This window comes from Manis javanica, chromosome 3, assembly GCF_040802235.1.
Source record: "Manis javanica isolate MJ-LG chromosome 3, MJ_LKY, whole genome shotgun sequence".
Classification (NCBI taxonomy): domain Eukaryota; kingdom Metazoa; phylum Chordata; class Mammalia; order Pholidota; family Manidae; genus Manis; species Manis javanica.
Window position 1 is genome coordinate 96,208,486 of NC_133158.1, and position 24,603 is coordinate 96,233,088.

Genomic DNA, 24,603 nt, shown 5'->3' on the forward strand with positions numbered 1-24,603 from the left:
CAATGAAGAGCTGTTCTGCCCGAAGTGTCAGTTGTGCCAAGGTTTATGAAATCTGCTCTATCTAACACAAGCAAAAACAAGTAAGAACTTACTAAATGGTAGTGTCCCTAATTTAGCTTAAAATCTACTCTTCAGATTAAATTTCTTTGGCCATTGAGTGGTGCAGCAGTCCAAATTCACAACAACTTGCCTGTTAATTAAGAATATGTCTTAAATGTATGGATTTCTAGTTTTTAAATTATGAAGTTTAAATGCAAATGCATAGAAAAATATTACTCCATTTTTAGGAGGGTTTTGATATATACATTTCACCCATCAGCAGATCAGGTAACTAAAATATAAGTATCTTTGGAAATCCATTAAATGTTTTGATGTTAAGAATATACTGAAAATTATTCAACCAGGAAAATCGAAATGGACAAGGCATGCCATAAAAGGCAAAAACAACTTGCTATCTTATCTTGCCATGTGCTTCTAAAATGTCATTCCAGTATGAAGTCCCAAGTCAGCTGAGTTTCAGAACTGGTGCCTGCCCAAAAAATAATCTGATTTGTTAATTTTCCTGGTTGGCCTAAAGGTCTGGCTCAAAGTCAAGTTCTCCTACTAGTTTTGTGCACCAATTATTTTACTTGCTTTTCCAGGCCCCACTTAATATTTATCTCTAAGGAATCGAAAGGGAGGCAGTACAGCAAAGTGTTTAGAGGCAGAAATTCTAGATTCCAATTCAACTCTTACCATTTCCTAAAATCAAGACGTTGAACAAGATAGAGCCCTCTTTTGATTTATTTTCCCATCTGTAACCTGATGATAATAGGATAATGTGGGGAGCAAAAAGATGTAATGAATAGGACAGAGCAATACCTAGAACATAGTAAATGCTTAAAAAAACAGCCTGCTTTATTATAAATTATTTATTGCCTGTCTTATCTCATATTTTGATTCCTTTTGGTATACCAGCTTGATTTATATTTCACTAATTAGTCTGATTTCTAGTTTCTGGCCTTTCTTCTTTGACTTCATCTTCTATATTACTGTCTACTCTGGCCTTTGTTTACTCTTGGGTTGTACATATTATTAATTCATTCATTCATTAAATAAATGTCCATGGGGTGGCCTACCATGTTCTACTCTGGTTATGGCAGTGAACAAAATGGCCGAAAATCCCTCCTTCATGGAACCTAAATTCTAGTGGTTGCTCCACCCATATTTTAACTCTTTTTTTAAATTTTTATTTCGATATCGTTAATGTACAATTACAATCAACTTCCCCTATTATAAAGTCCCGACCACATACCCCATTGTAGTCACTGTCCATCAGCATAGTAAGATGCTATAGAATCATTATTTGTCTTCTCCGTATATACTAACTTTCCCATGTCCCCCTCCCCTACAACAATATATGTGCTAATTGTAATGCTCCATTTTCCCCCTTATCCCTCCCTTCTCACCCATTCTCCAAAGTCCCTTTAACTTTGTTAACTGTTAGTCCATTCTGGGGTTCTGTGAGTCTTCTGCTACTTTGTTCATTCAGTTTTTTCTTTGTTATTATACTCCACATATGAGAGAAATCATTTGGTACTTGTCTTTCTCTGCCTGGCTTATTTCACTGAACATAATAACCCCTAGCTCCATCTATGTTGTAGCAAATGGTAGGATTTGTTTTCTTCTTATGGCTGAATAATATTCCATTGTGTATATATATCACATGTTCTTTATCCATTCATCTACTGATGGACACCTAGGTTGCTTCCATTTCTTGGCTATTATAAATAGTGCTGCAATAAACATAGGGGTGCATATGTCTTTTTCAAACTGGGTTCCTGCATTCTTAGGGTAAATTCCTAGGAGTGGAATTCCTGGGTCAAATGGTATTTCTATTTTGAGTTTTTGAGGAACCTCCATACTGCTTTCCACAATGGTTGAACTAGTTTACATTCCAACCAGCAGTGTAGGAGGGTTCCCCTTTCTCCACATCCTCACCAATATTTGTTGTTGTTTGTCTTTTGGATATTGGCCATCCTAACTGGTGTGAGGAGATATCTCATTGTGGTTTTAATTTGTACTTATTTCTCTGATGATTAGCGATGTGGAGCATCTTTCCATGTGCCTGTTGGTCATCTAAATTTCTTCTTTGGAGAAGTATCTGTTCAGTTCCTCTGACCATTTTTTAATTGGATTATTTGCTTTTTGTTTGTTGAGGTGCATGAGCTCTTTGTATAATTTGGATGTCAATCCCTTATCAGATATGTCATTTATGAATATATTCTCCCATACTGTGGGATGCCTTTTTGGTCTACTGATGGTGTCCTTTGCTGTACAGAAACTTTTTAGTTTGATATAGTCCCAATTGTTCATTTTTGCTTTTTGTTTCCCTTGTCCGGGGAGATATGTTCATGAAGAAGTTTCTCATGTTTATGTCCAAGAGAATTTTGCCTATGTTTTTTCCTAGGAGTTTTATGGTTTCATGACTTACATTCAGGTCTTTGATCCATTTTGAGTTTACTTTTGTGTATGTAGTTAGACAATAATCCAGCTTCATTTTCTTACATGTTCCAGTTTTGCCAACACCAGCTGTTGAAGAGTCTATCATTTCCCCATTGTATATCCATGGCTCCTTTATTGTATATTAATTGATCATATATGCTTGGGTTTATATCTGGGCTCTCTATTCTGTTCCGCTGGTCTATGGGTCTGTTCTTGTGCCAGTACTAAATTGTCTTGATTACTGTGGCTTTGTAGTAGAGCTTGACATCAGGAAGCATAATTCCCCCTGCTTTATTCTTCCTTCTCAGGATTGCCTTGGCTATTCGGGGTCTTTTGTTGTTCCATATGAATTTTAGAACTATTTGCTCTAGTTCATTGAAGAATGCTGTAGGTATTTTGATAGGGATTGCATTGAATCTGTAGATTGCTTTAGGTAGGATGGCCATTTTGACAATATTAATTCTTCCTACCCAAGAGCATGGGATGAATTTCCATTTATTAGTGTCCTCCTTAATTTCTCTTAGGAGTGTCTTGTAGTTTTCAGAATATAGCTCTTTCACTTCCTTGGTTAGGTTAATTCCTAGGTATTTTATTCTTTTTGATGCAATTGTGAATGGAATTGTTTTCCTGATTTCTCTTTGTTAGTTCATCATTAGTGTATAGGAATGTAACAGATTTCTGTGTATTAATTTTGTATCACACAACTTTGCTGAATTCAGATATTAGATCTAGTAGTTTTGGAGTATATTCTTTAGGGTTTTTTATGTATATATTTTAACTCTTAACAAGATTTTTGGTCTCTTAATTTCTTCACCATTGCTAATCTAATTTTCTCACGTGAACCCTTAAAGTAAGCAAATTCTTTGGGTATTCTCGGTATGCCTTCTAGCCCCATCTGCTACAAGCAGATGAGAACAGCTGACCAAATCTTGGTAATGGTTCCAGCAACTCCATGAGTTGCAAAAATCACTGCATAGAATTGAAAACTAAAGAAGTGCTGAATAGCAGTTTGCCTGATACATGAGACAGATTTACTTTATGCCTCACCAGCTCTGGAGGAGATAAAAATTAATAGAAGTATGAGACCATACAAAAAGATAAAAAAATATCCAGAGGGAAGTTTAGATAGGGGTTCTAAGCACCATGAGTTACTGAGACCAAAATGAGGACTTTTTTTTTGCATGATATTGGGCAAAGAGTATTTGGAAACCTTTTAGTCATTCATAGACATCCTAAAGATATTCCTAGACTTCTGACATTCTTTTCCTATTTTTTTATTGCCCGGGAACCCAGCACAAAATTCATTCTGGTTATTTGGTTTTTTGGAAGGGTGAGGTGTGGTGGTGACTATATCAAATGCAAAAATGAGCTAGGTAGACTGTATGTGTGATATAATGCACCAGTTCTTACATAAATTATTTTTTACTGAGCATCATTCAACTCGAGGAGGGTGGAAATCCTTTGTTATTGTGCAGCTACGTAAGAGTTAATTTTATTTCCTAGCTTATGTTTTCCATGTTTTAATGTTTTCATTTTGAAACCTTAGGTAAATTACACACTGTGCTTTAAAAATGAATAATCATGCATTTTCTTTATCATGAATATAGAACCTTACCTTTGAAAGTAACAGAAGAGCTTTAATTCACTACTGACTAATGCCATATGCCTTTTCAGTACACAAGGGAAGGATTAACGATGTGTAGGAACATGTAAATGGAGAAAATCAGTCACAGGTGCTAAAGGCACCATAATGATTGCCTTCCTATGAAATAATAATCCCAGTGTTCTTTAGATAGAAAACAGGTTCCCCTTGTAAATATAAAATCAAGTTTTGTAACAGTTAGAGGCTATTTTTGTGAAGACATTTTCAACTTGGTTGATGAAAGAAGAGTCATGTATACTTTTCTGATTCATACCAAAACAGTTGTGCAACATTATAACAATGCTGAGCAAAGAAACCTACTAAGTGAAACTTCTGAATTTGAGTGGGAAATAGCAAGGCACACAGTGCTGAGTAATATTTTTGTTTGCTTGTTTCTGATGTGAGTATTATATGTACTTTTTGCCATATTTCCTTCCTAGCTTTTAAATAACTATTTTTGTTTACATGTGAAAATTAATTTCTAAGTGAATGATAGGGCTCAAAACCAGCAATATTTAATAATATTACATTGTCTGATTAAGGTGCAATACTTTGTAATCCCATATATTTGAAATGTGTGTATGTCAAAAATTAGACTAACTAGCCTCTCTAGCTCCAACTAGTTCCAAAATGAATTTTATTCTTTATGCAGTGGATTAATGAAATACTGGGAGAGTTTAGCCATGTTAGAGTACTTGTCATCCAAGTTAGTAAGATATGACATGAAATCTTGCTCTGTCAATTATGTAAACTGTTTTTAAACTATACTATAGATCTGGAAACTATCTTAGAACAGTGAAGACGTTTTCTAAGCTTGAGAGGCCACTAACTATGGATTATGTAATTTAGCTTTTAGTAAAAGCAGATACAAGAAGGTGGTACATCCAAAGCTGCTTTTCATCCCATACAGAAAACCATATGAATTTAATCTGATTTTGGATATTCATGTGAAATTTGAGCAACCTAGGTTACATATAAGCCTATAAAGTTATCTTTGAAGTAAGAGTTGCAATGTTTTATTTCAAGTATGTGTGAAATTCTAGAACCTTGTCCATCTAGGGGCTGAATTTGGCTCATGGTGCAAATTTTAAAAGTACCCCATCTAGATTACCCTTAGATGAAGAGCCTGCTCCACTCAACTAAAAATTATAAATTCAACACTTAAGGGTGCTTCAGGAACATTCTATGCTTAGTTAATGCTCCTGTAATTTTTATAACCACTGAAATTTTCAATTTTTTAACTAAAATTTACAAATATAATTTTTTTAATACAGAGTTCTTCTTTCATTATTTTACTAACTTGGCAAGATAAGATGATGAAAGGCTTTTTCAGAACATGAACTTTCTCTTTCTCAGTGAAAGACTGGGCATAGGCTACTGTTGGTAAAGTAAGGAACTGGCTTCATTCCCAAAGGCAGCTGAAGCTAATAAAGTAGTTTAAAATAGAATGAAGCTATTATGCCTGCTTTTCATTGCCTTTGATTTGTCTTAATAAAATTTGTCTTTAAACATGGTTAGATTAGCTTGCTTTGCTGCACTTCTTATAAAAAACACTTTTTCCATACATATATAGCTTAATTTATTTTCCAACCTTTATTTCCATAAGACTTTATTATTACTGGGCCTGCTGGCATTTTGTATAAACATTCAGTAGCTATAGTATGTGTGTGGTCACCCTAATTAAAAGGTAAATACTTGTTTCAAAAATACTATGTAGTTTAATTTGTGTCAAATATTTATTTCTCATGTACAGCAATCAGATGTAACTGAGGTCTAGTTTCTTCCTAATACTTGTGTTTTAATTAGAATGCTTCCTTTAATGTTTTATTGTCTTTCAAAAACAATGAATCTTCCAAATTTAAACTATGAATTTGGAGTACAATTACTGTGTTGTTGAATTTAAGTCACTTCAAAGCAACTACATTGAAGAGCCATCACATTGTTGGAAGAAAGTCAGTCTTCAAAATGAGGGTATTTCAGATTCCTCTAATTAATAAAAAATAATCACTTCTTAGATTTAAAAGTTTTATTAAAGAATTAGTAAGTCTCCATGATAGAAACAAATCTGTTGTGCATTAGAACTATTTCAAAGTTTAATAATTATCTTCCATTTAGATTGTCCTTAATAATATTGGGGAAGTAAGCCATTGTTGTCTTGAAGTTATCTGACCATGTTTTCCCATATTTTGAATGTTAAACTGATTCTAAACTCACTAGGGTAAAATAACAACACAGGAAAAATTACGTGAAGCAAAATGCAAAATGGCAAGTTTCCAGCCATTAATTGATACTCCACTTTTGGAAGGAGAATGTTGGAGAGGAATAACTCATCCAGTTTGACTCTACATGACTGAAATTCAGCAGGATAATTGACACCTATGTCTTTGTAATGGCCAGACTGAATCTTAAATCAGTTAGTTTAAAGCATCCCATGTGGTGAAGTTTATACACTTACAACACACTTATATCTGGGAAATCTGTAGCTACATGGCATTAACAGCAGGTCAACAGAAAATCACATGTGAAATTCAAAATAAACAAGAAAAGACCAGTCAATCTTCGGCTTGTTAAGGGCATTTTTATTGATTGTATTTCCTTCTTTCAGCTTGAATACAAAGGACAAAAACTATTCCTGTGGCTTTTACTCTTTCATTATCCCAAACAAGAAAGGAAAGATGGTACAGACAACAGGAACATAAAATAGCTGTTTCTGCAAAAATGATTATCTTCCTCATAGCTTCATAATTTGCTCCCAGTCCGTCAGGTCCTCAGCTCCAGTGACTGGGATGATGGATGACTCCCACTCTGCAGGGCGTATAACAGAACAAACGGCCCCCTGGCGGGGTGGTATGGTGAGCAGGGGCGCCAAGGGAATTCTCTTCAGTGGACAATGAGCAGATAGTCATTCCCTGCAATTATGTAAAATACAGCTTGTAAATATTGCTTCCATTGTGGACACGTGCATATGCAGCTTAACAGAAAAGGGCAACACTGACATAGCAGAAATATTTTTTTCCACTTGAGTGTCCATACTTTTCACATGGCCAGATTTTGCATTAAGCAAAGCTCTAACTCTATGTCCAGTGAATTATTGAGAATGTACATATATATACATTTTGAGGAGAGAGGGAAACCATTTATGGTTTTATCATTGAGATTTGGTTTACTCTGAAGCTTGGAACTCAGTGCTAAGGTAATGCTAAATGGTTTGGTAATACTTGCCTAAATCACATTTCTAGGAACACCACATATCCTTTTATAAGTCAGTACTAAATTTGTGCTGAAAAAATTAGGATGTGAAACAATACCCAGCAAAATATTGTTCTTCTGCCCATTTTGCCATTAGCTAATAAAAGGAGCCTTGAATTACCCAGGCAGATATGATCACTACCCACCCCTGTCCAAAGCAGCTTGCATGGGAAATAAAAATTCTAAGAGCCATACTTTATACATTCTCACATAATTTAATAGAAATCTTGTCTGTACAGAGTAAAGCTAAATGTTTATGTCCTGATAGGACCTTAGTAACCAAGGCCTCTTGTCAGCAAGGAATAAGACTGGTTACTAGCAATTCCTCTGAGTTCCTAGCAAGTACCAAGAAAACTCCTTGGCCAGGCCTTGTGTCAATTTACAGATTACTTTGCCCAGTTCTTCTTTATCTTTTTCATTTGAAAACTTTTGTTTCACAGGGGCTTGTGTTTTAGGGTTTGTTGGTTTCAGCTTTTACGCAGGAAACTGGCTTTCCTATTTCCTTTACTAGCAGGGTCAAGGGCAAAAACTGAAATAAAACTCATAAACAGTAATCTAAGGAAATCCCAGCCACTCAACTCCATTTAGTCCTGCCACATTTAATACATATATAGCTGTAAAGTAGACTGTGTATGTGTATGTATATGTATGTGTGTGTGTGTGTTAGGGTAGGAGATAATCCATAACTTTAAAGTGATTGGCCCTCATGACAAATGCAGTGACCTTTATAAGCGAATGAAACCAAGATGTGGGTTTCACCTTTTACCTATTGAAATAGCCCACATTTAATGCTTTTTAAAATCTTTTGTGCATTTTAAATGTCTTTTTTGGGCTGAAAAAAGGGCAAGTGGAACTAAAGGAGAGACGTTAATCATAGAATGATATTTTGTCTATCTTTAATTCTCAGCAGAGATTCGAAGCAACACATCTGCTTAGGGAAAGATAATAAAACTCTGCTTCAGCTTTTCAATCATAAGCTACACACTATGTCAGCGTTTTTCATTGTGTTCTATAAAGTGCTAAACAAGTTTCCTGTGGTCTAGTAAGTTTGGAAATACTTGGTAAAACAAAGTTAAACAGGTTTCTTTACTATACAAGTTCAAGAGGCTTTCATATGTTCACATGCATTGTGAATATCAATCAAGAAAGGGATATTGTTTGTACTTTTTCTCAACTATATTTGAAAACTTTTGTATTCATTTAAAGCCTATTAATATCCCAAAGAACTTAAATTCTGCAAAGTGTATTTTGAAAAATGCCTCTTTGCAACCATGTGTACAACCAAGACTTGGGCTGGTCTTATGTTTCAATCGTTATTGTCAGGATTCATAATCATGCAGTGCTGCAACCTGTGCAAACTTCTGTGCTCTATCTCGTTTTTCCTCTGCTGCTTTAGAGGGCTAGAACCTTATCTAAGTAATCCTATTCTTGATCTGAAAACTTCTAAATAGGTTGATGACCCTTGATGACTAAAATGACATATGTTGGAGGAATTAACCTCTTTTAACTACAGCGATGTGGACTAAGCTTGGTGATATACAGCTCTGGACCATTTCCATCCACTTTCTAAGAGATATGCATCCCACTACAAATCATAAAACTACATACAGTTTTGAGCTCTAATTTAGACTGAGAGTTATCTCTTCCTTTTCATTTAGCATTCAGGGAAGCAGTGTGGCATATTGTAGTGGAAACAGTGCTAACCTGAGAATCAAGGGACCAGAGTTTAATCACTACTAACAGTATAATCTGGGAAAGTTATTTTCAGGGTTTTAGTTCCTCATATATAAAATGAAGAATGTGGATTCATATATTAGAATCTTTCATTCTAAGCATGGAATAAGAAATCAAAACTTGTTAAGTATTAAGTTATGGTGACTAATTCTTCTGCATACAAACCATTAAAAATGGAAGTCATTGAAGACTAAAATTGTATTTCCTTTTTTTAACATTTACTTAAAAATATATAAACAGAAATAGACTGATATTCTAAGTTTGTTTAGTAAAATCTTGTACAATGTCACCTTAATAATTTCTTCCTTACTTTTTTAGTCAAATTATTATAAGTAAAAATATGTGTTATTTATCAGAAACTGGGCAAGGATATCAGAGACTCTTATTTTTAGCATGAGTATTAATCTATAGGCTTTTTTCTCAAAAAGCAGCCTTTAGTGTGATAGATTTAGAATTGAGTTGCATATCTTTCAACACGTCAATCTACCAACACAAAGCTTTTTTAGTGCCTTTCTGCATAAAGATGAATGTGTACCTACTTGTTAGAAATCTTGGCACCATTTCTCTTCTGTATGTAGAAGATATAATAGCTTGACATTAAAAGAACTTAGCTTCAACAAAATATACCCATTAAGTGTCACAGCCAATTCTTCTTGGCAAAGAAAAAAGGTATGAAAAAAGAAAGTGTGAGTTCGTGAGAAGAACACAAATTAAGCCTTTTAAAATTCCTTTGGTTTAATAACCTACATTTCATCTATTGTTCAGTAAAAGCCACTCATTATATTTTTTATGATTCATTGCTATAATTTTTTTATTTTTAATGTTTTAAATTTGTCAATTTTATGTTTCTAACATACATGTGAAATGTTTTATACCATAAAATATTTTAACGGAAAACATGACCTCAAATATTTTTGAAGCTGTACTTCAAAATACGTGCTTTAAAAAATGTCCAAAGAAAAAAAAAAGATTAAAATGTTTGCCACTTCCATGGCTTCTCAGGGAAGGCTTAGAGCAAATCTACATGTAAAAATAAACATATTTCTGCTTGAAAGGGGTAAAAAAATCTTTTACTTAATTTGCTGGTTAAAAACAAATATCTTTCATTTTGAAAATGGAGGAAAAATGTTCTGCTTAATTTGTTGAGCCAATGCATTGTGAATCCATTCAGATACTTGTTTATCACTTTACTTCTACATCATTTAGGCACAATTACCAGGATTAGAGGCTATGGTAAGCTTGCTGAAGATGATAGGTATGTAGCTATGGCTTTAGGGCATGCAGATGGACTCCCCAGAGCCCTGAGATCCTGAAGCTTGTTCTACCTGCAGGCACCAGAGCAGGTGTGTGGCACCGATGGAGCTGAGCCAAATGGAACAGAGCACAGGTGATGCTAATTAAGGAAGCTCAGGGACTAGGAAGAAGCGCACAGTTTATTGCTGATGGTAGAGTGCCAAAGGTTAGTGAAAAGCAGGTTGTCTGCTGGCCTGGGGAAGATAAGAACACAAAGGGCACAGAAATGGATTTGAATGCAGGCACTTATCTGTGTGCCTTTTAAACTACACAATGCTGCATATAATGGTGTGCTTTTAGCAGTAAAATTGGGAGTCCTTGTATGACTGTACTAATTTATTAACATCAATTTGTGTCACCATTTAAGTAGTTATACTTTTTTTTTGTCATGAACAGGGTGCATCGAGAAAACATTAGACCAACTTCAAATAAGCTATGATTAAAATGAAAGTCAGATGTATCGTTCCCTTATGAATAGCTTTAGAACATGCAACTTTACCCCCCCATTAAGAAAATCTCTTAATTTCAGTAACATATGAATTAAATAAATCACCATTTTTTTCATGATTTACCAGTTATTTAAAAAATACATTTAGAGAATGAACACTGCATTCCAAAGAACAATGTAATTGAATTTTTATTGGCATTATGATCAAGTGAATAATTCTAATAACAGTAAACCAGAAATAATTCATGTTCAATTTATTGTAGAGAATTTTAAATTTTATGTGTTGTTTCATTATATATTTCATTTTGAACCAACAAGAAATATTTCCTAAAGAGCAATTACTGTTTAAAATAAGGAAGACATAGCGTGAATATTACAGATTTCAGCGTATTTTACCACAGAACAACTGATAAGCTGTATAGTCATCTAAAGTGTAGGTGGTGATATAATTGATCATATTAAATTTAATTAGAGTGAAGTTTACTTTCATTATCTATCATTTCTCAACAAACTTCCCTAATATTTAGTGGCTTAAAATCAGAACCATTCATTTGCTCAAGGTTCAGGAATTCAGAGGGTGGGCATTTCTTGTTTGTTCTGGCATTTTCTAGGGTTACTCATTTGGCTGCATCTAGCAGGGCTATCAGCTAGTGGTTGGGTTCAGTTAGGGCACGGAACTAACTGGAGCTGGGATGCCTCAGATAAATTCAGTCACCTTTATGGCATCTCGGTTTGAATGACTGGCAGTTGCGAGTTTCCTGAGCGTCTCTTTCCTTCCCTCTCCATGTAGTCTCTCCAATAGGATTGCTGGACCTTTTTGCTAGGCAGCTAAGAATTCCAAGAGAAAGGCAATAGAAGCTGCAGATAAGCCTTGGCCTTGAAGTTCACACAATATCATTTCCACTGAATTCTATTGGTCAACACCAACTAATCAGGGTAGATTCAAGGGGAGGGGGAAATAAATTCCAAAGTTTGATATTCAAGTACAGTGAGTGATGTTATGGTGGCCATCTTTAGAAACAAAATCTAAATCAGTATAATATCTTTTGGTTTTCTATCTAGAAAAAATATGTATTTTATAGAATTAACACTTAAGAGTCTATTAGATCTTATAGACATCATCTCTGAAAGAGAGAAGATAAATTTTGGAGTAATTTCCTGATAAATACACAAATTTGAATCGGGCTGAAAAATTGTTAAATAGCAAGTCAGAATCTGCTCTTTCCTTGCCCTGAAGCAGTGTGGAGGGAGTTGTTTCAACAATAAGCCCATGTTCACCATCACAAAACCAGGCCTCACTGCACCTGGCCTCAGAGAAATCTAAACTTGAATGAATGAGATCAACTGCTGGGCATAAGAATTTTCACCTACCACTTAAGAACAGCTTTTATTTAGAAATAAACTACTGACATATTGTGGCCTTGCTCATAGCATTAGAGAGTGGTCATTTCCAGGATTTTCCAGCAAGGTAACATTGAAATCTTGACACCAATTTCCTAAAGAGCCTAATGGACTAACTTCTACACCCTAGGTATAAAAAACATTTTGGTCTTAAGAAGAGAGTTTTGCAAAGAATAGAGTTGAAACAATGGACGTTAATTGAGATCAAATGTTCTTTCCTTTAAAGAAATCTATTTTAAGTTTTGAAAGGTAATAAAATTTATTATAAGAAGATAATTTGATGTTTTTATTTTAACACTCTAATTTCAATGGTTAAAATAATAAAACACTGACAGGTGGAATCTTGGTCAAAGTACTAACAAGTTATCAACCCATGATAAAGACCCAGGATACTTGATCCAATTCCTTTCCACTTCCCATGGCCCAAATTGACTCACAGAACTCTGTGACTCTAGATCAGGGATCAGCCAACTGCGGTCTGTGGGCCAAGTTCCGTTCTGTTTTTGTAGTTCCCATTATAAGAATGCTTATTTTCATTTTTAAAAGGTTGAAAAAAATGAAAAGGAGAAAAGTATTTGGTGACATGTATCATGACATACAAGATTTAAATATTAGTGTTTATAAATAAAGTTGTACTGGAAAATAGCCAGACTCTTTCATTTATGTATTTCCTGTAGCTGCTTTTGCACTACAAAGGCAGAATTGAGGAGCTGTGGCCGAGTTCCCTTTAGCCTGTAAAGCCTGAGATGTTTACCATCTGGCCCTGTATAGAAAGTTTTCATACCCCTGCATTAGACTTCTCTTCCCCTTGATTTATTATCTATTCATCCTTCCCTTCTGTGCCTTTTCTCTTTTCTCTCTCTTTCTCAAGCCCTCTCTCATTTTTTTCCTTCCTTCCATCATTTCTTCCTTTTGTTCCTCTCAGACTTTCTTTTTTTTTATGGCAACAAACCCTTTTTCAACTTTCCTTTGAATTTTGCAAATGCTTATGTCCTACACAGAGATCTTTACATATAGAAAACAAGATTTCTCCAAGTGTTTCTTTCCCCCATAATTGCATGCAGCCACATAAGCAGAAGTCTGTTTCCTTGTCACATAATATGAACATATTCAATCAGCCATCTCTTTTCAATATCACAAAATTTACCTAAACTGGAAACATGTTAAACCATGCTACATTAACTAAAACAGAACATTGCTTACATGTGCATTTGGGCCCCAAGCATACACATGGAAGAGATCTTTACCTTCTTTAGGTCTTCGCTTGAATGATTCCCTTTCAGCAATGTCTTCCCTGACCATCCCTTGTAAAGTTGCACAGACCCCACAACTCCCTTCTCCTTCCCTGTTTTAATTTTCAACAGTAAGTGTAGATTTGAAACATATAACTTACTTACTTGTTTGTTATATTCCCCACTAGAATGTGAGCTTCACGAAGCCAGAGATTTATGTCAGTTTTATATGCTGCCATATCCCCAGTGCCTGGAACAAAATAAGGACTGAAACAGTATTTCTTGAATTCATAAAAGAATAACTATTGGGCTTCTATACATATATAACAAAGTCTTAATGAAACAACAAACTTAATTATGTGACCAAAATTGAAGCTAACAGGTTTTAAATCTTAAAGAAATTTCCCAAACTGAAAAACTAGACTGTGAAGACTTATCTCAAAAGAACACTACATCTCCTAACTGAAATTATGTTTCTATTTTTTCTAACAACATAGGTCAGAGCAAAAATTACTGAGTTTTACTACATCATAAAACATTTAATGTGTTGAGGTGATAGACCATGCCTTTAAATCCTTTGATCCATTTTAGATGCCTAGAAGTAGTGAAAGAAATGGCAGGTGCTAATCGGTAATAGTCTCAAACTTCAGAAAAACTGAAAGTACAGAAGAAAGGACGCTATTCTTCTTAATCCATGGTTCTAAAATGTCTTAATAGCAAAAAGATCCATTTATGAATCAGGCATTGAATTTAGTTGTCATACCTTGTTTCCTTCAGTTTGGAACAACTACCCATTTTTTTAATTGGTTTCTTGACTTTGATACCTTTAAAGTTTACAGACCACTTTTTTGTGTGTGAAATGCCTCTCTTTGGGGTTTGTTGGTGCTTCTTCATGTTAGAATCAGTTCATACATCTTTGGCAGGAATATCACAAAAGCGATGCTATTTTCTTCTCATTGCCTTCCATGAAGTGTTATATGATTTTGATTTGTCCCATTGTTGTTGATGAGAAAACACTGATTACTTGTTTAAGGTGACATCCACTACCATCTCCATTGTAAAATTATACATCTTCCCTTTCTGACTAGTAAGAATTCAGGGTGGGTATGGAAAAACCATGTAAATATCATATTCACTTTCCCCATTAAAGTGTGAATTACTGCATTTACCTAATCTATCAGTATGGATTTATGGTTTCTTAATGTATTCATTGGGTCATAATCTATTACTACATTATTTATTTTGATATTCAGTGTGCCCCTATGTGTCCTGTGGGATTCCTTTAAGTTGGCTTTTGTGTTATGTTTTATGTCCCCATCATTCTTTGAGTATGTCACTGCTTCCAGCATAATAGCATATTCCAGTTTCATCTTACACTTTCTCTTCCCTGCCCTGGTATCATGTCCACATTTCCATTACTTCCATGGGATTCTCACCATCTCCAGGCCCTCTCAGTAGGCAAAACTAGGGAATATATGCGTGGGCACCATGGCTTTCCTTTCCAGGAGAGCCTCAGCACTCCCACCAAACCTATGTCACTCCATAACTGGGTAGCAGTTCATTCTTTCAGAGCTTTCAAATTGTAATTAGTCACTTGCTCTGTCAATAAAAGAGGTGAGTGGCCAATTTTACCTGCAATTAGCCAATTACCTCATGGTTTCATTTTCCATGCTTGAGCCCATGTGTGTTTATACATTGTTTGTACTGCATCCAAAACATTCAGGGACAATTTTTTAAACCCTGGATTAATGCATTTGAGGCAGCTCACACTTTCCCTGTAATAAGGACTATAATAAAAAATTATAAACAGAAATAACATAGTCAGATTTGTTTTGTTATTATAAAACATAGAATCTTTACATAGTAAAATACAGAGTTGCAGAGTAGAATATTAGAATATCAGTACCAGTGCCTGTAAAGCTCACTGGCTTATGCAAGGGCCCTCATTTCATAGACCATTTGTTGCAGCCCCTAAGTCAGCAATCTTTAAGAAATGAATAACAGTTCTCTTCTTTTCTTTTTCTTTTCTATTTTTAAGGTAAATATAGGCATAGATATACTTCTATAGCTTTTCTTCTTCCTTCCTAATTACAACCCTTAAATAGAATTCGTGCCTCATATCGAATTTACCGAGTATCATAATTCTTCCAAGTGGTAAAGATACCTCAAGACAAATGCTGGGCATAGAAGCCACAGGGCATAAATCTGCAAAGAAATAAAAAGCTAATCTTTTCAAACAATAAGGCTTCTCTCTCACTTACCAACTTTACATTTCCCTGTATGGCCCCAGAAGATGACTGGTTAGCCAGAGACGGGTAAGATTCCTCAAGGGAGAAACAGCCTAAGACAGGCACAGTCACAGGGGGGCCGTCAAGTGAGAAATTGGGGATCAACCGAGGTGAGGCTTAGAACCTCACCCCCCCTGTTTTGAGAGAGATCTGCTGCATCCGTGGATGTTTCATTGCCCTTGTCTAGCTTGGGTTAACACTTAGTCTACAGGCACACACCTGATCATCTATATTTGCTCTCTTACAGCACTAAACTATGTTTTCTACCTTTATCTTGCATCTACCTACCACTTCAGCATTTTATTAAAAATAATAATAATAAAGAGAGAAATGTGGTGTCCACATATAAATCAAGTATAAAAATCAAACGAATATTCACATTTGAGTTGATTGTTTGTAGTTCATAATGCATGATCAAAACCGAAAGTTTCTGTGATGACTGCCCTTGTACTGTTCACCATGTAACTTATTCACTATGTAAGAATTTGTTCTCCATGTAAGAACTTGTTCGTTATGCTTCAGAAGATTGGAGACTGATGAAAATTAGGCTTGGGGTGGATTAATGATTGTGCATTGAGCATTGACTCCCCTATACAGAATTTTATTGTTGTTAACAACCATTTGATCTATAAATATGAGAGATGCCCTCTCAAAAAAAAAAAAAAAGTACAGACTTCCAATTGTAAAATAAATAAGTAACCAGGATGTAATGTATAGCATAAGGAATATAGTCAAAATATTGTAACAACTTTGTATGGTGATAGCTGGTAGCTAGAATTATCATGTATATAAATGTTGAATCACTGTGTTGCACACCTGAAACTAATGTAATACTGTGTGTCAACTACCCTTCAATAAAAAATATATATATATAGGCATAGATAGATGATAGAAAGAAGATAGATATTTAAATAGATGATAGACAGGATTGAAAACGATGGCTGTTCTTGTTCAATATTTTTTTTCTTAGTGCATTTCACCTGCAACTAAGATATTTCATTTTCAGTGGGAATCCCACCTCAACTCTACAGTGAAAACACCTTGCTTTATATTTAAGCTAGGAAGACATTAATTGTAGTGGGTGTCTCTTTGGTCCTCATTCCCATGCTCACCATGATCTAACTTAATTCTCATCCCAAATCACTAGCTCCTCTCAGTTACAATATTTAGCTTCTCCCATGCCAGTAACTTGTATAATAAAAGTGAGAGAATGACTGTCTATAAATGGTTGATTGTTCAGGTAACTCTTGGAAATTGCTTCCTTACAGGTTAAAGAGTCACCTTGACCATTTACCATGTAATGAATCTTTCTTCACCTAAGAAAAATGAGATTTGATCAACTCTTCTAGGAAAGCATATGAGTAGCTGACTTGAATGGGTCATTCCCCCAAGATAATTTTTTAGCAGCAATGGAGAGAAGGAAAGCATGAGATATTCTTCAGTCTTCATACTTAGATCTATTTCATGAGAATTAGAGAAAATTAAGATTTTGACTGAAAGTATTCTTAAGTACTTAATATATTTTTTAAAAAGCTTTCTCTTATCTCCCATTTCATAAAGTTACCAGCAATTCACTTTTTAACCACGAAGGATAGAAGAGTGTTCAGAATTTGCCTGACCAGTTCTCCTATTTTAAACAGATAGTAGAAGTCTTATTTCCACCTCCTCAGCAACTGAATCTGTTGTGTATAGACTCACTCTTTTCCTGTATATTCTATTTGGAGAAGCCCCATCTTTCCATTGACTTAAGTATACCTACAGATGTAAAACAATTACTAACCTCAGGAAGTCCAAAGTCTAATGGGACAGGCAGGAGCATACTCAATAATTCAACAAAGCATATCTCCAGAACATTTACTTGTAAGTGGTTTTGCAATAGAAAATATGATGAATAAATGTGAAGAAGAACCTTTTATTCATATTCTACCAAGAGAAAAGGGTGCAAGAGATACAACAATAAAAAACATGAGTATACAGAAGGGCCACATACCTGACACTATTAAACAATTTTCTATAGAATTCTCATTCTTAGGCAAAAATACTACCCTCTTCATCAAACTTACTTGCTAATGTATTTGATGTTGGTTGAGTAAAATACAACAATCCTTTATCTACCAAGTATGCGTATGAGTATTGCTATAGGATCTATATTTTCTGGCCTCTAAAAATTCTGCATAATTAAAATGACAAATTTTAATTTGTTGAAAATAATTGAGACACTAACCAAATGCATTTGCTCACACCTATCTATTACTTAATCTAGATGGTAAAAATGAAAGAAATCAACAAAGACAAAAGAGATAGGAAAATACTTTGCTTATTTCTTAATCTTATAATGGACCACCAAATGCATGTGTGGAAGTTTATTGAAAATTGTTTGATGTTTTGGAATTATTCACACTACCCATATTTTATTTATGGCACTATTTGATTTGTTTTGCATCTACATATTTAAACTCATCTAAAAGAAAAATAAAATATACTTTATCCTTTATTTGGAAGAACAATTTGTACCTAACTACCCAAACATAGCTTCTTATTTTAAAATTTTCAGTGAAAACTACAACTTGTTTTTAAAATAACATCTCAAAATAGCTGTTTGGCAAAACTTAATGTCTTTATATTTTTTTTTTAAATGGGCATACACATATGTTTAGTTTTTAGATGTTATAAGAGAAATTTCATTGTATCTGGAAGCCATATGTCAAAAGCATTCAGTTATTATTAATTTATCTATGCACAAAGCATTGAAAATGATATTTCATGTCATAATTCATCTAAATGTTCATTCCCTTGGAACACTGCTTCCCACAGATAGTAACAGGAGTTGGAACAAAATGGAATAGCAATATTATATACATTTTCTACTTCTGCATTTTTCCATTCCTGGAAATGGTCACAGGATCATTTTGTGACAGATTAATATCATCCATAATCCTAAATTGCTAAGAATGAAACTGTTAGATTCTTTTGGTAAAGTTGCCATAAGGACCAAATTTATTTTTAACCAATTCCTTGGAGTATCAACTGATTTTTACTTTTACAGCATATGTATCTCATCTCCAGCCATTTTGCCCCAATTTCTAGTTCTTTTCATCCTTTAATAGTGAGGATGAGAAACCTGGATGCATATGGATATAGTTGATTTGAAAACTACATTTTAAACATTTGGAAGTTTTTCAAAACCAAAAACATATTTTCCAAGTGATCTTTTCTCTGTACATTCTAAACCCATGTGCAACTTAAAAGAAACTGAATCCATATGTTTGCTCAGATTCACTTATATTAAAATCATGAAAATTACATTTAATCACTATTTGACACACACAAGGAGCTTTTAAATTAAGCTTCTTTAAATTTTTATATCTCTCACAACACACTCTGTTCCCTACCCCTCCCTTACCACTCCTTTCTACTCTCTAAGAAAATATGAGATTTAATTCAGGAGCTGTTAGATATTTTCAATCTATCAACAATTCAGTAATAAAGGAAAGTGCATTTAATATTTTTCCTTTTCCATAATTTGTTGTTTAAATATCTCCATACAAATTCTGAATGGCTTGACTTTTATCAGGATCAATAATCTGAGGAATAAAGTTAATATTTCCATTTGGAACTTTTACTTTCTTTACAGTCCATTAAACACATGAAATTTTTGGTGTTTAATTACAAATAATGTGTGAGCCTTGTATCAGCACCAATAATGTGAAGTTGCAAAAAAAGAAAAATAGTCTGTTTCCCTCATCTTTTGCCTCCTCCAACTCCTCCTGCACTAAGATAATCAACATTAATCATTCTGTATCTATCTCTCCACAGCCTTAGTAGTTGGATTTATGTAGTACAATTCTTTTTCAGTACAAATACACATACATAAAACTATGTATGATTTAGAACCCAGGATTGGGATTTTTTGCATCGTGAGCAAGGGGAAGTAGAAATGAAAAGTTGAGTACCTATAAACTAATGGTAGAACTGATTATAGAAAGGAATTTCCTTTCTATGCGACATCTGAAGTCCTGACCACTTAGCTACTGCATATTCATATGAAATAGTGAATAGAAAAGTGCTCTGAATGATAAAGTATGAATGAAAGGTGACCATGTGCTTGTTACTATTATATCATTTTAATCTTTAGTTTTCCCAAAGATGTATTAAGTCAAAGTGATACTATATGTTGTTTATATCCATTAACAGTGTATTCATGAATTTATAAATTAGTTAAAATTTTGACCACTTTTTAAATGTCCTTACAAATAACAATTACCATGTGGTGCTCACTGCTCTGAAATTCTCCATAATGTTGAGTAACTCATACTGGGTGTCAATGATAGTAATTTAACATTCTGTATCTGAGGTTTGTAGACATTGATTGAATATGTGGTATTCTGGGGAGAAGTTAATAGTAGAGATTTGTGTTGATTTATCAATATTCTGAAACAGGGCAGAAAAAGGATATGCACATAAAGAAAAGGTGGCTCTCATGGTATAGTTTAACCAGAACACCCTCATTACTGTTTATGAAAGTCTGTTCTATGTTATCAAAAAGCCAACTTACATGAAGTCAATTTGCAGATTGTAGAAATTGATTTGTAATAAAAATGAGGTATTTTTTTAATACAAAAATTTTAATAATACAGTTTTTTTCTTCCATAACTATAATAATTATAAAATCTAAATATAAATAAGTCCATCCAGTATTTGATTACATTAGATATTGCTTAAAAGAAATTTCTTTTGCTCTTACCAATAGTGTTATCATTAGCAGAGTACCTTAGGCACAGTGTTTTTATTTCTATCACCCATTGTTATGACTGGCAGAGCACACAGCCATGTTCAAACAGCCATCCATGTGCACCAAACAGCATTTATCCTAGGGTGGACTGCACATTGGGCTTCTTAATTTATGTCTTTATTTCCAATGCACACTGTGTGAAGTCCTTCTGTTGGAAAATATGTCTGAATGGCTATCAGATTCCTGCCTAATCCACTCCTCTCAACACACAAACCAGTTTTTTGACTCACTGTTATAAGGGTAGACATTCTTCCATTTTTGACTGATAGAAACTAATTCACATTTGCATCCTTCAATCTGATACCATTATCAAAACACTACCCTTTAAAACTCTTGTATAATGTTCTCTTATTTCCTTTTTCCTCTTACATTTCCCAGAGAAAGGTAGTTTTTAAAAAGTACATCTTTTGTCTGAGCCTTTACAGTGACAATATGAGGACAGTAGAAAGTTTAAAGACTTGTTCATTCACATTAGATTTTAGGAATGTCCAGAACATAGTTTCCTCTACATACAATGCAAAGCAGCCACCTTCCTGAAGTATTTAATGGAAAAAAAAATTATTTATACAGTTTATCAGAATTGTAAGGTTTTATTCCATAATAATCCCAAGATGTTTTGGAAATGGCAAAACAAAACTGGGAAGATCAAAACATCACTACTATTTTACTACAAATGAAGACCTAAACCACATTTATAGCCAGACTAGCTAGAACAGGATTTTCCCCTTTATAATTTAGCTTTCATGCTGGATACCTGATGGGCTGCTTGGTAAATCAGGTGGCTCCTCTGGCAAACTAAGGTGAGGGGAATATTGGTTGTGTGAACATTGGTCAGTCTGTGGCAACACAAACATTCTGTCATTCTGGAGAGTCTCAGGCTACTTCCTCCCAAACTTCAAATTTAGTAATCATAGTGAAAAATAGCTAACATTTATTGAGTATTTACAACATTCCTGATGCTGCATTAAAAACTATCTTCAATGTTTAATTGAATGCTCACCACCTCTGTGTGAGAGAGCCGTTATTGTTTACTCACATTTATATTAACAGATTAAGATTTGGAAAGAAAGTAACTTGACTAAAATCACATAACTGATGAACTGAGGGAAATGCCATAGGTGGAATTTGTCAACCTCAAAGTTACAGCTGAGACAGAAGGGTCTATCATCCCTACCCCTCTTTTTTTTTTTTCTTTCTGGAGGTAGTCAACCTATAGATATACACCATAAAATCATTCTCTTATCAGAATAGTTCCATGTCATTCAGTAAAAACTAAGAAAATTTGTGTGAATAAAGTAAGTACTTTAGTCAGTATAATATATCGATATTGGTTCTCAGTTGTGGCAAAGACAGGCACTGTGTTAATGTCAGATGTAACAAGTGAGGGAACTAGTTGTCAGGGATATAGGAATTCTCTGGGCTATATTTACAACTTTTCTGTGAATCTAAAACAATTCTAAAATAAAAATCGACTAAAAATATATATCCATATACACATGCCATCAGTGTTTAAGACAATCCATCCTATCACCAACAGACATTTTCTATTACAATTGTATTATGTTTTGTTATAGAGGTACATAATAATCTAATCAGAAATAAAAAGGGCTGGTTTCATTAAATTCATTCTTCTTAAAGTCAGAAACCCTTACTCCATTTTTAAAAAATCCATGATATTGAGTGGATCATGAAAAATATGGTAGCAAATCAAAATTGTCAAAGGGAAAGTGTTTACAAAAATGCTATTAATGAAACAATCTATCTACACAAATGTGAACATATTTTAATAACCTTGAACATAGCACAAAGAGTTGTAATGTAAAAAGAGATTTATACTCACAAAAGCCAAGAGAAAAATTTTAACTTCAAGCATTAAGGCTTTAATTCATAAATCTGAAGGGAAATAGATAGAAAATAAAAGCATTAAAAGGAGATATGAAAAAAATGTAGAATGTCTCATTCATAAATCTTCATGAATTATAACAACATGTAAGCTACAGTAAAGAAGTTTATTGTTTGAAGGATGAATATGAGTTCAGAAGTATCAACATGACATTTTCAAGTCAATGGAAAATAAACTCATATGTTTATGCAATAATTTATAGCATCCTGGTTGAATTAAAAGGGATTCTAGAACATAACTTTCCCTACTGAAACACAGTTTGCTACTTTAAAAATGCTAAGTGTTTTGAGAATGAATTGGAAAGATTATCATATAAATACCAACAGATCACAAACACTTATCCTAAAATTAAATTAAAAGCTATTTCTACAGTTTATTAAAAATAATTTGTTTTTTAGTTCTAAATGGCACGTGATTGACTAAAATTTAACTCATAATGTGTTTCAAAGATGCAAACTAAATTTAATACATACAAAGTTCTTATTTTCCTATTCAATTTAATAGGAATTCCAAAAGATCACTTTCTTTTCAGAGAGAAACTTGTTGAAATAATTATCTATTAAGGACTAGAAATCCCAGGGGATTAGTTATGGATACAGAGCTTTCAAGTTTATAGGACAGTGAATGGAATCTGCCACGAAACCCACAGGGACTAAAGGGTATTATCAGGAAAGGCTGTTAAATGACCTTTATCATATGGTCCCAGTGAGAGGCAGGTGTCCACTGTTGTTGACCATCTGGGTTAAGAAGCAAGAACATAAAAGGGTATGATTATCCCTAAAAATGATCTCCAGAGATATGATTTAGGCAAAACATTGAGGGTGGACAAATTCACACACCATGAGTTAACATAATCTTTATCTCTCCCTCTCTCTCTCTCTCTCTGCACACACACACACACACACACACATTCTGCATAAGCCTCATGAAAAGGCATTTATTATGAAGATGACTCAGGGAAATGGGGAATGATTACTTTGCCTTGGAAAGGAAACAAAACAAAACAAAACACTAACAATTCACAGATTTACATATGAGAGTGGAATATGGATGAATTACAGGTTTTGAAATTCTGAAGGCAAGTATAAAATGTGTTGCAAAACAGTTTCAAACCACACAGTTTTTTGAATTGATGTTCCCCCGGATTGGGAAATTCTGAGCCATTGTTAAGATATGTCTTTAAAATGCTTTAGTGGGTAGAGAAGTATGTAAAGTGGGATTGGAGAGGGTGGTGAGAATAGTGGGCCGAGTGCAAAAGGAAGGATGAAATTAAATCAAATACATTTCATTTCTTCTTGTAAAAAATTGTTTTCATAATCAAAATGAAATTGAATCTTTATGTTTACTACTGAGTATGAATATTGATGAGATTCACAGAGTAATGCTAGGGAGAAGGGTGGTAGTTACAACTTCCCACCTCATCCAGAGAAAGAGCAAATCCAATCCACTCTCTGTTACTTATTTTGGCCACAATCAGTATGGAGACTTGTGTCTGGTATCCAAACCATCTTTCTATGTAGCATACTAATTTTAGCTAAGCTCCCTCTTTGAAAAAATGTGCTCTAAAACAAAATTAGAGCTGCTATACAAAGACTTGAGTGTGAGATGGGGAAAGAGAGCCTGTGGCTGATGAAATGCAAATGAGGCTTGGCTCAGACAGCTGGCTGCTTTGGGATGACATGGGTGATAAATGGGTCTTAAAACATGAGCAGGCATCATGCTCCCTATTCAGTGTCAGACTGGCAAAAACAGCAGTATTACTAGATGCTTCCTTTAATTAGTGCAACACTACAGCATTAGTTCGGGCACTGCCGATAAATGAGAAAGAAGTGATATTGGAGGTAAAAGCAGAAATCTTTCAACCTTGAAGCTGGGATGTGTTGGCCAAAAGCTGCAGTATCATAAGAGGTTTAATTGTATTTGTAATGTACCAGTGCACCATGACAAAAATGGGGAGATAGTGTAGCCAGGACCAAGGAAGGCTGTGATAAATGAGGGAGAATGAGTGATTACACAGCCAGAAGGATTGTGAAAACAGACAAAGGACAAGCAAAATGGGGGAATTTAGCCACTGTTGTGATTTAAACGGTAAAAACTCAGAGGAATTTTGAAGTGGACAGAAGCACAATATTTGGTC